Source organism: Diceros bicornis, unplaced genomic scaffold (genome assembly GCF_020826845.1).
Source record: "Diceros bicornis minor isolate mBicDic1 unplaced genomic scaffold, mDicBic1.mat.cur d_74_multi, whole genome shotgun sequence".
Lineage (NCBI taxonomy): Eukaryota > Metazoa > Chordata > Mammalia > Perissodactyla > Rhinocerotidae > Diceros > Diceros bicornis.
The window spans coordinates 342,951-358,497 of record NW_026690930.1 but is presented as its reverse complement, the minus strand read 5'-3'; the positions used below and the strand labels follow the sequence as shown (position 1 = coordinate 358,497).

The following is a 15,547-nucleotide window of genomic DNA, read 5'->3' as shown; positions in this document are numbered from 1 at the left end:
AAGTCTGGCCGACTTCACAGTGGGAGGAAATGAGCTCCAGGGGCGGGGCTGGAGGCGATGCTTTCCGTGCACCCTTAGACTGTACAGGTAGCTGGATGTTGAATAGCTTTTCTTCATTCCTTTCCCTAAACCTGGAGTCATTCTATCTCTGGCCTTTTTATAAATTCTTTCACTATTTTTTTGTAAAAAGTGATATCTATGACAACATTCATCAAGTAAATAACAAATGGAATGAAACGTATTTCCTTCTCCATCTTTATAATGCAACAATTGTGCTTTTATTTTTTCTGGCACAAAGAATCATCGTAGTAAATTACTCTGGTCTTTTTTATGGAATATAATAAATATTTTTTAAAAGACACTTTTAGAGTTTTTTCTTTTTAATTTATAGCCAGATGCATTCTAACAACAAACATAATTTGTAAACATGCTCTCTCCTCCAGCCCATTATTATTTCTGTAATATGTTATTTCATGAATTATCTTACTGGACAGAACATTTAGCAATGTAGAGACAACTTTGGTAATAAGTATATATGAATTGTTTGCTGTTTTGTTTGGTAAGACTGGAATATTGTACTTTAAATATGATGGGATTTTTTTTCATTATTTACCTATTCCATCATCATCCATGATCAGTCTTTTATCATCTCATTCCAGTCATATTAGTCATATTCTGAATGTCTGAATATGCCACATGAAAACATTTAAAAAAAACTTTATTGAGGTATGACTGACATACAAAAAGCTGTACATATTTAATGTATACAACTTAATGTGTTCGGAGATAATATACACCTGTGAAACCATCACTACTCAAGTCCTTAACCTATTCATCACCCCCAAATGTTTCCTCCTGTCCTCTTTAATTTTTTTATTTAACTTCCTTTTTTAAAATACTTTTTTTCTTTTGAGGTAGGAATACTTAACATAAATCTACCCTCCTAGTAAATTTTTAAGTCTACAGTACAGTATTGTGAACTATCGGCCCATGTTGGATGGTAGGTCTCCAGAACTTCTTAATCTTGCATAACTTTTGTTGCTCAAACATCTGTTGCCAAGAGGCCCTCTTCATCTTTAACTGAAAAATCCCCCCATATTTTTAAAAGCTCAACTCAAACATAAGCTTTCCATGAAGAATTATCTGATTTATCCAAGTAACACTATCTACTCTTGTTGACTCTGCTAACCTCTAACTACCTTTATTTTGGCACTTTTCAAATTGCCCTGCTATTCTTTTTCACATGTACCTCACTATGATTTCTTGGAAAGCAGAGCCTTTATCTTATCAAGTTTGCATGCTCAGTTCATTGTTTATGTCTTCTACTAGAGTAATAATAATATAATATGTCCATTCATTTATTGAATCTTTAGTTCTGGTTTTTGCACACCTACTATGTGTAAGGCATAGTGCTCGCCACCTTGGGTGTAAACACATGAATAGGAGGCATGTGCTAAAGACACCCACACTTACTTCCATCATAATTCCATGTGTGTTATTCTGTGATCAAGATGAGTATATGGTGCTACGGAATCTCTAAGTGTTTGCCTAACACATGATGTGGTTTAAGGGTTGTATTCCCTTGAGAAGAGCTGCTTCAGCAGAACCTAACAATTGGAGTATAAGGAAGCCAGATCAAGGTAACTCCCAACATGGAAACGATGTATTGATTTCCTAAATGAATGTATTGAATGAGTGAATGAAATAATAGAAAATAATGAAGAAATGTGATGCTATTGGTTACTCTCAGATCCTTTACATTTTATTTGGAGACAAAGAAGAGGTGAGAGAAAGTGATTGTGTAATTTTGCCAGTTCATACTTGTCTGATTACATATTTCTCTCTCTGGGCACAATACACAGACAAAGCAGCAGGTAGCTCTCTCTTCCTGAGGGATGTTCCTGAATCCTGGCTGACAGAACGTCCTACACCCAGAGTGGGGAGTTTGAAAGAAGAGAATTATTGATGATACTGAACAATACTATATAATTGGATAATATTTTTTTATTTAATAATATTGAATAATTGATAATATTGTTTAAATTATCTCAAAACTTATCTTAGAGATCACCTATAAGATTTGACATGATTGATGCACCCAGGGAAAGCAAAATAAAATCAAGGTTAATCTGCAGAAAAGAGTTCCCAACACGAAAATACGTACTGATTTAAAAAATTTTCCGTCTCAATGACTAGGACACTTGTTTGTTTTATGGAATGGGGCATCTGGCAATAACAAATGTGATTCTGAATATGGTATTCCAGGATTACTTTTTTGAACTATAAGCAGATTTTACCTTAATAAAAAATAATATTTTAATTCATACAATGCATTTATATGAGAATTGTTTGATTAGTACAAATTGTAATTATTGAATTTATTTAGTAATGTATTTAATGTCAGGTAGATTATACACCAAAGACACAGGGACAGGCTTGAATGATATAATATAGCATCTTGAGGGATAGCTTACAAGACTGAGTTCTAAAGGGAAATCTGAAGAAGAGGAAGAATGCAGTTCCTTGGGAGCCAAAAGAATCTTTTTTTCTGATGGTGAATTTTTCTACAAGAATGTATAAAGTTGGGATGAAGAGATGGAAATATAAGGAAAATTAATAAAATATTGAAATATTAAAAAAAACCCTCAATGTCAATTCTTTTGATTTTCATTAAAGAGAATAAAATTTGTTTTCTGGAAGAAAAGCGTATGGCAAAAGACAATTTGAATTGTATCTTTAAATCATCAAAAGTCTAGGTCGTCAGCATCTGTTATATCTTCAGGGCACAATGCATGCAGAGCAATAAATTTGCAAGCACGTGAGATTGACACTTTTTCAGCTTAAATGGGAATTCAATCAATTTTTTATCAGCTCATCCTATTAAATTGGTAGCCTCACTGTCCTGCTGTAATGTATAAAGCATTTCAAAATTCCGGAATATCTCTTTAATTACAAGTGTCCTTTCAATATCTCTTGGACAGTAAGAAAAATTATATCAACAAATGAGAATTTTGTTATGAGTTAAATGATTTCACCATTATTTTCATATATGCTCTCTATCTTGTGATGTAGATGATTAATCCAAGATTGACTTGTCTGCAACCTTTTTGAATCGCATGGCCCAGTCTATCAGCTCCTCATGTATGATGAAACCTTGACCACGTGGTTCCTGGGGAACAAACTCCCTTACTTTCACCTGAAGTCCAAGACCTTTAGGAAAATCATATAGTTCAGAATTACATGCTGTGACACAGAGTTTCTTTTCTCATCCAGTGACACGTGAGCTCCAGTGCTTTTTTTAAATTGGGTGTTTCTTAGGAATGGGTGGAGCTAAAAGGGAGACATAATTGGGAAATGAAATGAGCATGGAAATTGAAGGCATAAAACCCAGATTCGAACTGGTGGGGATACTGAGTTGCCCAGCAATTAGATTTTTTCCCCTCTATATTAGTCATCCTCTGAATAAGTTCAATTTGGGGAGTGTTTACTATTCTGCACGCTTAAGGAAGCAGGCATTCTTGTCTGCCCTCAGAGAGCACATGGTGAGTTTTAAACCATTCCTGAAGATTCCACGTCCAGGGAGTGCTGTGGGGCTAAACCTGAGCTGCACCTTGAGCAATGAGGTTTGCTTTAGGGGTGCTAGGGAGTTTCCTCGAGCTCAAGAAGAGACAAAGAAAGACAGCCTGCTTCTTCCTACCTTTGAACAAAATATTTTATTAAATGAGAGAGAAGAGATGAAAGCTCCTAGTACAGAATCTTCACGCATTAATTGATATAATTTCTATATAAATGTACAACTGATATTTGTATAATACATAACTATATATATGGTTGTATATATACATGAACAAATATATATTCACAACAAATGTGTGTATTTAGATCTGACATGACATTCACTTCCTCATACCTGAAAGCAAGAGTTTCATGACACATTATTCATAGGTTTTGGATTTATAAAAGTCTAGGTTCATGTACAAATTCATCTAAATAGAATTGATAAGGACTTGGGGAATTAAAATATATTTCATAGTATTGGGGTTCTGATCTGTAAAAAGGGGATCAAACTCCTTGCTTCCAAAAGTCATTTTAAATTTCAATGGGGAAATATTTATTTAGCTATCAGTAGCCTTTCTAGAAAAATGCAGGAAGTTCAAATAAATTGTCCTTTCCCCAGAAGCATTTAAGATATCAAGGGATAGGGCCAGGACTAGATTTTGGAAATCCCTGAATTTTTTAATTCCCTGGGATGAATTGTCATTTTTTTCTCTTGAACACTTACCTCTCACAGTGAAAGTTTTTAATCAATTATTTCTAGTTAAAAGAGTTGACACTGTTGCTAATTAGACCCTACAATCATTAGAGGTTTACTTGCAACCTGTAAGAAAGAACAGTAATTCATTATGCACAAGTCACTGCTGACCTGTGACAATGTGACAATCACAATTCGATACCCAAATAAAATAACTCTCGGATCCTAAAAGAACAATAATGAGAATCCTATTTAAGGGAGAATTTTACCTGCTAAGGGAAAAACATGAGCTGGCCTGCATCCATTATGGACCCCTGTTCTGCTTTTATAAAAAGTATTTCATGGAGGGCTCAGGCCACCACATCCACAGCATCATAGATGTAGTAGCTGGATCCAGACAGAGTCGTGTTTAATGTTTCCTTTGGCAGAGACTCCAGGGAGGCATTGAATGGACACTCCAAAAATTTCCACATTCAGTTCCTGCAAATGAGCAGTTGAAATGTTCAAGGCATCATTTGGTAAAGAAAAAGTCTTCTTGGTATTTAGAGGGGCTAACTGTCCATAGAGAGTGTTTAAATCCAGATATGTCAAAGTTCTGGTGTGCAAAGGAAAGACTCCCATGGTAGGTATCAAAAAAGTGGTGACGTGGAATAAAAGAAGCATCCCACTGTGGTGTAGTGATCCACACCTTCTGAGTGGTTAAATAATGGTTTCCTGCAATGCTCACATTTATTAATCTACTTGTGTCACCATAAATGATAAACACGTTGGCTGATGAGTCTGTGCTTCTGGCTATGCATGTCCAATCTTTTGAAGTGTACGTCCTCTTGCTCACCGGTATCTTAGTCACAGGCAGGCACCGTTCATAGTCATCTCTCTTCTAAGTTCCCAGAGGAATTGCTCACCTTTTGTACCAACTGATACTAAGATTCCTACCCAGGTCCAGCCAAAATGTGTCAACAATGAGACCATTCTGAAGACTAGAGATGTGTCCTTGTGAGCTATCTGATAGAGAGCGGAAAACTAGTCCTTACCTTTCAGTACAGGATCAAAATCTCCATAGGTTGTCTGAATCAAAAGAGAAAAAGTGTTCCATATTGAGTTCTCTGGAAGAAAAATAAACAGAATTTCAACAAAATTCATATGATCAGTTAGCTAAACTTACATTCTTGGTGCTAACACTGTGAGTATGAAGCAATATTATCTGATGGTAGAAGTGATTGAGGGGAAGCTTGGCTTTGAAGCCAGACTGCCTGGGTTCAAATCCTGACTCTAATGTGACTAGCTTAACGTACTTGAGAAGGTTAAATAACCTCTATCCATCTTAGTTTCTATATCTCTAAAAAGTCCCATAATAACGTTACCTATTCATTGACTTATATTAGGATTAAATTTGTGACTATTTGTAAAGAATTTGAAGAGTGTAAAGTGGTTTTAAGTACATGTTTACATATAAAATTTTATTAACTATTTGATAAATAACTAGGGTATGATTATTTCAGAATATCTAGCTTCCACTCCTTTGAGAGAATTTGGGCAACCACACTTCCAGAAGCTCCTGTGGTCTGCTTTAGACAGTGATGCTAGCCTCTGGCTACTTCATCCCTCTCTCAGATTCACACACCAAAATAATGAATCCACCATTTCAAGAACTATCTGTGGTAGGTTTTTTCCTTAGGGAGACATGCAAAACCACTTTCTGCTTTTCCACATGAGTGGCCACAGAATTTCACCAAGGAGGAAAACTTCAGTCCCTCCAGATCCATCCCTCCACCACGCTCATACCTGTGGTATTTTGTAGAGCTCCAACAGTGTCCCAATGTGGGCAGAGAATGCTGGTGTGGTTCCTGCAGTGACAGCCACATTCTTGTTCTGTGCCTGGCAGGTGTAATTAGGGATCATCTGACCCCATCCCGATAACCACCTCAGGGTGCTCACCAAGGTGCTGACATCACTGTGGAAGGAATTGTAGACATGGAAACCCAGAGACAGGGTGGGGAGCAGCTGGGGGCTCCTGTTGATCTCCTCGATGGCAAAAACAAAGACCAGGACATAATGATAGTTTTTGAAGTTCAACCTGTACCAAGGCCATAGTATTAAAAATAAAGATCAAGTCATGCACTTCAGGCATAACTCATGTGGGGAAAAAAAAAGAGTAAAAGGTGGCATTTTGACTTAAGCAACTTGTTCATTCCAGAGCAATGGCTGTCTCTTCATGACTTTGGAATCTGGAGCACACGCACAAGATGTTCCCAAAGCCTTGGAAGATCAAGCCCTACAACTCTGGACTCAAAAGAGATAGATCAATATCCTAAAATGAATTAGTGGAAAGAAGAGGCGCAAAGGATGCTTAAGGGGAAAGAACCCATTTGCATATTTGTTTACAAGTCAAACACTATTTCATACAGTGGCACCAACATGAGGTTGGTCATGGGCATGTGCAGGTATAGTGAGATGAAGCAAAAGTTTATAATCCATTAAAGAAACTAGGTAGGACAGGGAAGTGCATAAGAAAAACTTGAAGGAAGGGCAAGTCGAGTACAGAATGGTATCATCAAAACTTCTGCAATATACCTTTCTAAAACTGCCTGCCTCACAGACTTAGGAAACACATACTACCAGAAGCAAGGAAATTGCACCATAATAAATAAGGAGATAGTCTTAGGGAGAAAATAAAGAGGAAGAAGCAATTTATGACTCTATGTTTTTCTAAAAGAGTAAAAACAATTCAGAGTCCAAGGAACAGCGTAAACTTGCAGCTTTTCACCTATTTCTTTACAGATTAGAAAACCATCATAAGCAGTGAGCTTTACAGCTTATCTTTGGGTTGATTCCTCTCTTACACATCTAAGTTCAGTCCAACGTTAATTTTCAAACAATTTAATTGACAAGGTACAACATGCAATTCCAGAAGATTGCACAGCAGAACATAGGCTTTTGGTGCTCTAACATTAAAATATTATTTTCATTGGTGAATACAGCTTTAAAAACCAAAATGTTGGGATGCTGTAATTCTGAGTCACACAGAAACACTCAGATTGGATTACAAATAGGACTTGTATTCATTTCCTATTGCTACTCTGAGAAACTACCACAGATTTAGAGGTCTAAAATAACACAAAATTGATTATGTTATACTTTGGGAGGAGAGAAATCTAAAATGAGTCTCACTGGCTAAAATAAAAGTGTCAGCAGGAATGCATTCCTTCTGGAGGCTCTAGAGAAGAGTCCATTTCCTTGCATTTTCTAGCTTCTAGAGGCTGCTCACATTCCTAGGTAACAGCCTCATATCACTTCAATCTCTGTTTCCATTGTCATAACTCCTTCTCTGACTCTGACTTTCTTGACTTATTCTTTCACTTGTAAGGACCCTTGTGATTATATTGGACCCATCCAGATAATTCAGGATTATCTCCTCATCTCAAGATCCTTGACTTCTTCACACTTGCAAAGTCTCCTTTCTATGTGAGGTAACATAGTCACAGATTCGAAGGATTAGGAATTGGTCACCTTTGGGGGCACATTCCACCTACCACAGGACCCAACTACATGCTTTCCAATACTTGAAGCAAAACACAGAAGAGGTTAAAGTAGGTAGAAATGATATTCCATTTAAATACGAACCAAAAGAAAGCATGGGTATTCTTGTTAATACCTGATAAAATCCGAGTTCAAAGCAAAAAGCATGTGACATATCAAAGGTGGTGACCATATGTCATATGTGACATATGTGGTGACCATATGTGGTGAAAGGAAGAGAAGATCGAGTACTAACAGTCATTATATATATCCCCCCAAAGTGAAAAAAAACTATTATTTATAGACCCATGTGCATAAGTACATATATGAACAACCAGATTTGGAGATTTAACATATCCTCTTAGAAATGGTCAAATTAAAGACAAAAAAATTATGCAAAGATATGGAAGACTTAAGCTTAACAGATATTTACATATAAATGTAAATAACACTGGTATATTACGAACCCCAAAGAATATACATACACTTGACCATACACTGGGCCATCAAGTAAGCCTTTGAACATTGAAATTATGCACAATGCATTCTCTGACCACAGCATCATGAGGCTAGCAATTAATAAAAAGATCTAGAAAATTCCATTATATATATATATGTATATATATGTTAAACACTTGATCTTTGATCCAGTACTAGGGATCAAATGTACAACACGACTATAGTTAACACCGCTGTATGATACATATGAATGTTAAGATACTAAATCCTGAGTCCTCATCATGAGGAAAAAAATATTCTTTTCTTTTTTTTGCTTTTTCTGTTTTATTATATTTATAGGAGATGATAGATGCTAACTAAATTTATTGTGGTAATCATTTTATCAAATATATAAGTCAAATCATTATGCAGTACACCTTAAATTTATACAGTGATGAATGTCAATAATATCTCAATAAAACTGAGAAAAAACACATCTTTTTCAGAGAATATACCAAATTATTTTAGACCATAAAGGATACTGAGTAAATGCATTTTGAAGAAAAATAAATATCATCTCAATAAATAGTTCATTTTTGAATAATCTATACATTATGATGAGACTTTCTCTTAGTACTAACTTCTAGCCAAGGTATGGTTTGCCCAAAGATTCCCTCCCCTCCCACATTATGGGTCAGGAGCAGGGTGGCTTGTGGATCACTGCAGTGGGATCTTGGTGTTTTTTCCCTACAATTTGAATCCTTTAGGCTTTCAGAAAATAATCACTAATGGAGATTATTCCAAGGCAGGGGAAAATAAAACATGCTTATTTCTGTCTTCTGTTTGGAAGGAAAATATTCCAGAAGGGAAAAAAGAAAGGAAGCCACAAATAATTATTGAAGGAAAAGAAAGGAGCTGATGATTCATAGTTTACGGGAGAATCTCAACACAGCTTTTATATTCAATTTTCATAACTGTCAGAGGGATTCACACACACACAGGAACTTACAAGTAAAATGTGACATCTTTGCTTGGATGAGTCACAAAGAAATTTCCATTGCATTTCTGAATCCTGGGTCAATGTATAGAAGGGGGAAAACCCACTGACCACCAAGTCCCCTTCCTTGTAGACACTGGGCCTTATCTAATCAAAGCCACTCGAATAACTCATCAGGCACATGGAATGTGGAAATTTCCCAAGGAGGGGCAGAAGAAGCAGAAAGAACATCTCAGCTGACTCAACAGTCTGAGGCAAGGCCTCTAGTTAGTGGTGACTGAGGGAGCAGAGATGGAAAGAGACCTGCAGCGTAGCCTTCTGCAGGGAAATTTTACTCCTGTGCATGGTACACATGTCTAAAAGTGCTCTGCCATTCAAGACCGTGGAAAGAAGATTTGTTATTAATCAGAACTAGGGCATTTTCAAGAGCAATATATACTGGCTCAGATTTTCCCTCAATGTCACTGTGGGTCAGAGTTGCTTCCGGTGTCCTCTTTCTGTCACTCCCCCAGTCCAGGCCTAACTGCTCACTGCTCTCAGTAAGGAGCTCTGGGGTCCTCCCTGCCCTGGGGCTCAGCACCTGGCACGCTGTGCCCCGGTAAAGACAAAGGTGAAAAATACGTTTGGGCAACATCTTCCACTGAAGGTGCCAGAGATTTCATCAGGGATGGGGGTCAGCAAGGCTCTGGGAACTACCCCATTCTGAGATTGGATTTTTTCTTTCCTAGGCAAACATTCTGTTTCTTGCAATTGACTGAGTGGTGTTGCATCCATCAAAACACAACATCAGAAAGGGCTGGTATTGCAATCGGCAAAAACAGCCCAGCATGATTCCTGTGAGACCCAAGGATGAGGTCATTGACCATGCCTTGGGTAAGCCTCAATGGTACTTTACAGCCTATATCGCCAACCTCACCCTTAGGTCTATTTGACCAATGTCTGAAGAACTGGTCTCATGCACAGTTCAGGAAATGGATATCCATTATCCAGTTCATATCAGTTTCGCATGAAATGAAGTCTAAATTCACATATATTTACACCTAACCTCTTCCTTAGACCTATGTCCTGTGCTAGGACTCCAGCACTTAGTTACTACATGTTCCAGCACATTCCATTTAAAGTCTATCTCTCCTAAACCCAAAGTCTCTCTCTCTCAACAACTCTTTTGCCATTTCTCTGCTAATCTTCAAGGCAAACATTTGCAAGGGTTGTTAGTATTCAAATATTGCTCTTCCTCAATTCCGATTCTTTTCAACCCACTTCAATCAGGTCTGTCCCAGTATGTCACTCAATCTGTTCTTGTCAAGAACATCAGCAGCTTCTACGAGGCCCAATCCAGTGGTCATTTTTTACTCTTTTTTCACTTCACCACGCAGCATCATTTGACCCGGCTGACTGCTGTAGCCTTAGGACACTACTTTCTCATAAACTCAAGCTAATTTTGTTTTTGAATATAGTATTACATTCAGATTATTTTCTCAAACTTATCTAGTGATAGAGGTGTACTGAAGTCTTCTACTACGGTTATAGATAAACAGATTCTTATTGGTTATTCTGTCATTTTTTCGTTTTATATTTGGGTGTAATGTAAATAAGTACATACAGGATTAGGTCTTTTCTTGTGAATTGTTCCTTTTCATGAAGGGGTCTTATTTTTTCATAGCGAAGTATTTCACTACATTAATAAATGATCAAACGTTTCTTTTGATAGACCAGGCACTCTTCTAAACGCCTTATGAATATTAACTTACAGAGTACTAAATATAAACTTAAGAAGTGTGCAGTAGTATCATTCCCACTTCAGATGTGAGAAAACTGGCATGTTACTTGCCTGAGCTCTTTGGCTAGAAAATGGTAGAGCCTGAATTTGAGCCCAGACAGTAGACACTCTTAACCACCAACATATTCCTTGAGTACATTCTATATGCCAAGCACTTTTGGAGACACTGGTGTCTATAGCAATGAATGAAACTCCACTTTTGCTATTGGAGCACTTAGGTTCTAATAGGGGAAGGACAGACTATAGAAAAATGAAGAAAACATGTTATTATAAGTGTCATGTAGAAAATGTAGAAAGCATTTTAAGATAGTTAAGAGGGATTGAGATCTTGCTAATTTACATAGAATAGGAAGGGATAAACTCTTAGTTAAGGAGCACTTGAACAGATAGCATAACAAATTGGGACACTGAGTCATACAAATTTGTGTGACTAAAGCAATATATTCATGCAAAGGTCTGGAAGACAGAGGCTAGTGTGACTGGAGTAGATCAAGTTGGGGACAGTGAGGGAGTGGTAGAAGGTGATGTGGTCAGAGACTTCGTCGGTCCTGATGTTGTTGGGTTTTATGGTTCACTATTAGGTCTTTTCCTTATGCTATCAATGAGTTGGCATATCAGTTGGAGTCTCAGCAGGTAACAGAGGACACACTGAGACTAGGATGATTCAAGTAGAGTTTTCATAAAGAGGCTTCTCGGAGTTGCAGACAGGATGTAAGAACACCACAAAAGGTGGTTGGTACCCAGTGAGATGGTAAGTGCAGGGCTCTACTAATACCCCTAAGCCTGAAGGGGTAAGGATAGTGAAAAATTATCGAATTCTAGAAACAAGAGATGAGGGAAATGCATTCCAGGAGCTGAAAGGAGGTCAGGGGTAGCATCCAGCCCCATGTTCTCCTGCAAGAAATTGCCAGGACTAGATGTTACTCTCTTTCATCCTTCTGATTTCATGTCAAGGCTCCCCATTGACCAAACCCAGCCAAAAGCCATAAGGCAAGAAAGCCCGCTGACGTAGTTCATCTTCACTAACCTTCCTGGGTGAAGCAAGATAGAGAAGGTGGATCTACTGGGCCAAATAGAAGATATTCTGAACTGTTCAGCCCTTTTTTGCCTGAGAATGTACTCTTGTCAATCACCTGGGTGGAAAGTTCATATCCCTGCCCAGGAATCCCATCAGCTACTGTACTGTCCTAGGTGCAATCCAAGCATTGATACTCCCATGTGTAGTCAAAAATAGGTGCCATTGCAGGTGTTCTTCATGTAAGATGGGTTATGGGGCTCTTGGGAAGAATTGCAAACAATAATTAACCAACAAGTTCTGGTTCCCAGAGGTGGACACTTCTACCAGGAGACAAAGTCAGAGTCCCATTGAACTTTACTACTGCTTATAAGGCAAACAGAATGAAAGAAGTCACTATGGCCTCTGGCACAAGTAACTCATCCAGAGGACAAGGGGCTTCTGTTACACAGTGAGGGCAAAGAAGACATTTGGCCTTCAAGTAATCCATTGGGATGTCTTTTGATATTCTTTCCCCAGTAATTAAGTGTAGCAGCTGTATCCTGTGAAGGGTGTGGTGATCAGGTGTTCAGATGACTCAGGGATGAGGAACTGGATCCTCTCTCCAGGTAAGCCACCCAGACCACCAGAAGTGCTTGTCAAGGGTGAGGGGAATCTAAATGGGACAGTAGGAGAAGTGGGATTGTAAGTATCAATTGTAGCATGAATAAAAGGTGCAGTCAAGAGCTGTCTGTAATTTGTCCCACTGATCTTCCTGTTCTAAGTTTCCCCACTCAAGAAGACCAACCAGAATCCTAGTGCACTGACTGTAAGAAGCAAGTGCATCTGAGTGGCATAAGTGGTGCACCATAATGGAGACAGTGGTATATTTTCTAGATTCTCATTTCAGGACTAAGTCACTCGCTCTTGTAGCTGCAGAAATTCTTCTAAGGGCTCATACTGCCAACCTCTCTGGGAATTTCCTTGGGCCAAAGGAAAGTGCCACACCTAAGATTGTGACCACTCCGAATAGCAGCCCGCTTCCAATCACTGGTTCATGGGGGGAGAGGGGTAGATACAAAGGCCCAATTCCTTTGCCTCAATTTGAGAGACTCCAGAAGGGCCACCTCAGCTCCAGTGCTCCCATTGGGATCAACTGTGGTCTCCATTTTTAACTTATCACAGTTCAATTTCTTCTGCCTAATCTCAGTTCTCTTCTTTAGAGATGGTTACCTCAAGCAAGTAACAAACTTTTTATGCCAAAGTTTCTTCATCTGTATAATGAGAACAATGAGATTGACTACTTCACAGACTTGTATTAAGGATTCAATCAGCTAATATATGTAAAACATTTATGAGACTCCCAGTATATAGGAAACATTATATATTTCATCTTTTATTGTGAATTAATTAAAATCCATTGCAGGATTATACTGAGCAAAATGAGCCACACACAAAAAAGAGTAAATATTGTATGATTCTATTTGTATGAATTCCAAGAACAGTCAAAAAATAATCTGTGATAGGAAAAATAATCAGAACAGTGGTTGCATCTAACCTCAGATTGTGGAAAAGGGGTGAGGAAGGAGCAAGGATTGACTGAGAAAGGACATGGAGGAACTTTATGGGTTGAGGAGAATGTTCTATATCTTGAAAGGAGTATAAGTTATATAGGTGTATGCATTTGTCAAAATGCATTCAGTTCTACACCTAAGATCTATGCTTTGTGCTATGTGTAACATATGCCTCCATTAAAATCAGATTCATTTTCCTAAGTGAAAGAAGCCAGAGATGAAAAGCCATTTATTGCAGATTCCATTGTACGCCATTTGGGGAAAGGCAAAACTGTAGGGAAGGACAAGAAATCAATGGTTTGCGGGGCAAAGAGTAAGAGAGGGGGATGACTACAAAGGGACAGCACAAAGGAATTTGGGAGTGATGGAACTGTCCTATCAAGACTGTTCATGTGTGTATCATGTTAGATCATGACTGTGTTGACGGATACACAACTCTATGCATTTGCCAAGACCCATAGAACAGTACATCCCAGAGTGGATATTACTGTAGGTTAAAAAAATTAATGCACCAGCTAGTGAAGGGAACATAAAATGGAAAACAAGCTATAACAAATGAATCTAAATGTATTGCAAATGAATAACATAGCCACAATGAAGGCTATGAAAAGGAAACCAAAATTACTTTGGAAACTTATGTTTTACCAGATCCTGTAAGCCTGGATCAAAAGAACTGACCAGAAATCCTGCAGTCTTGTTCATAAAAAATGTTTCTCAGAAGGATATCAGTTAGCAATTCTGAAACTAATTTATGCATACACTAGACATGAACAACTAAGTAAATATATTGTAGATGATGAGAGCCAGTGCATCACAGTCAAAGATGTTATAAACAAGGAAAGAGAGAAGGCTGGCTCTTATTCCAATCCAACTGAGGCGTTGGATTGGAATAAGAGCTACCATTATCAGTTCATGCTTTTCACGGATGGATGGGTAGATAGATAGATAGATAGATACATAGATAGATAATAGATAGATAGATAGATAGATAGATAGATAGATAGATAGATAGTTAATGTGTGTATGTAGAGGACAGTATAGATTCATATTTTTCCAAGGCCTGACAGCTCAGAAGGCCTAGAAGAACGATACACCAGTAATAATGAGAATACCTATCAACCACCCAGAAATTGGTTACTAAGATACTATTCTAAAGAAAAAGGAAGGAACCAGGGCTCTCTTGAGGAATACTGGATTCCAGGGCTATGGTAGAGGAAACACAACCTGACCCTGAAATGTCTCTGAAGGATATTCTGGTGTAAAATAAAGATTCACAAAAGGAAACCCCCAAAATCTGACTAAAAATCCCCCTTCAGGTCCTTGAATAACACCTAACTTGTGCACGTGCAGGGAACGAATCTAGGAGACTTAGAAGAGAAAAGCCACTGAAAACGGAATATTGTGCAGAAATTTCGGAGATCACACATGCCAGGAGTGGGAGGTTGGCTTTTGGATTCATCTGGAGTGGAATGACCTTGATAAAAGAAAAAAAAGCCCTAGCTTTCAATTATGACCCTAGAAATGTCACAGCCTGAGAGTCAGTGCCACACACTAAGAGTAAGGACTACATCTTGGGAGTCAGTGCAAAACTGAAATATATATGTCCTTTTAGGGTCTAAAACCTAGGCTTCAGAGGCTCAGGGTGATCCATTCGTACTAGAAACCTAATCATTAGAGGAAGGCAACATGATTAAGACCTTCTACGAGGTATTGTTCACAAGATCCAGCACACAATAAAAGCTTAATAGACATGCAGAGCAGCAGGAAAATGCTCTCAATTATGAATATATAAATCAGTAGAAGCAGACCCAGAGACAATCCAGATACCTGAGTTAGCAGACAAGGACTTCAAAATAACTATGAATAAAAGGAAAGAAACATGGACAATTGTAGAAAATGAAAGACAAACTAGAAATCTTTACAGCAACCAAAGAAAAAGGACATGTTTCTTTCAAAAGAGCAATAGTAAGTCTGGAAACTTTTCAAAAGAAAC

The 15,547-nt window shown here is 38.0% G+C and overlaps 1 long non-coding RNA gene across 1 annotated transcript; it reads right to left on the bottom strand.

Moving 5' to 3' along the window:
- Positions 1–4,667: 4,667 nt before the first annotated feature.
- On the bottom strand, positions 4,668–6,392 carry LOC131402389 (uncharacterized). The gene is made up of 3 exons (XR_009218621.1): positions 6,038–6,392; positions 5,287–5,358; positions 4,668–4,732 (listed from the first exon to the last, which is right to left on the bottom strand). It is a non-coding gene; the product is annotated as an uncharacterized LOC131402389 (long non-coding RNA).
- Between the last annotated feature and the right edge of the window lie 9,155 nt (positions 6,393–15,547).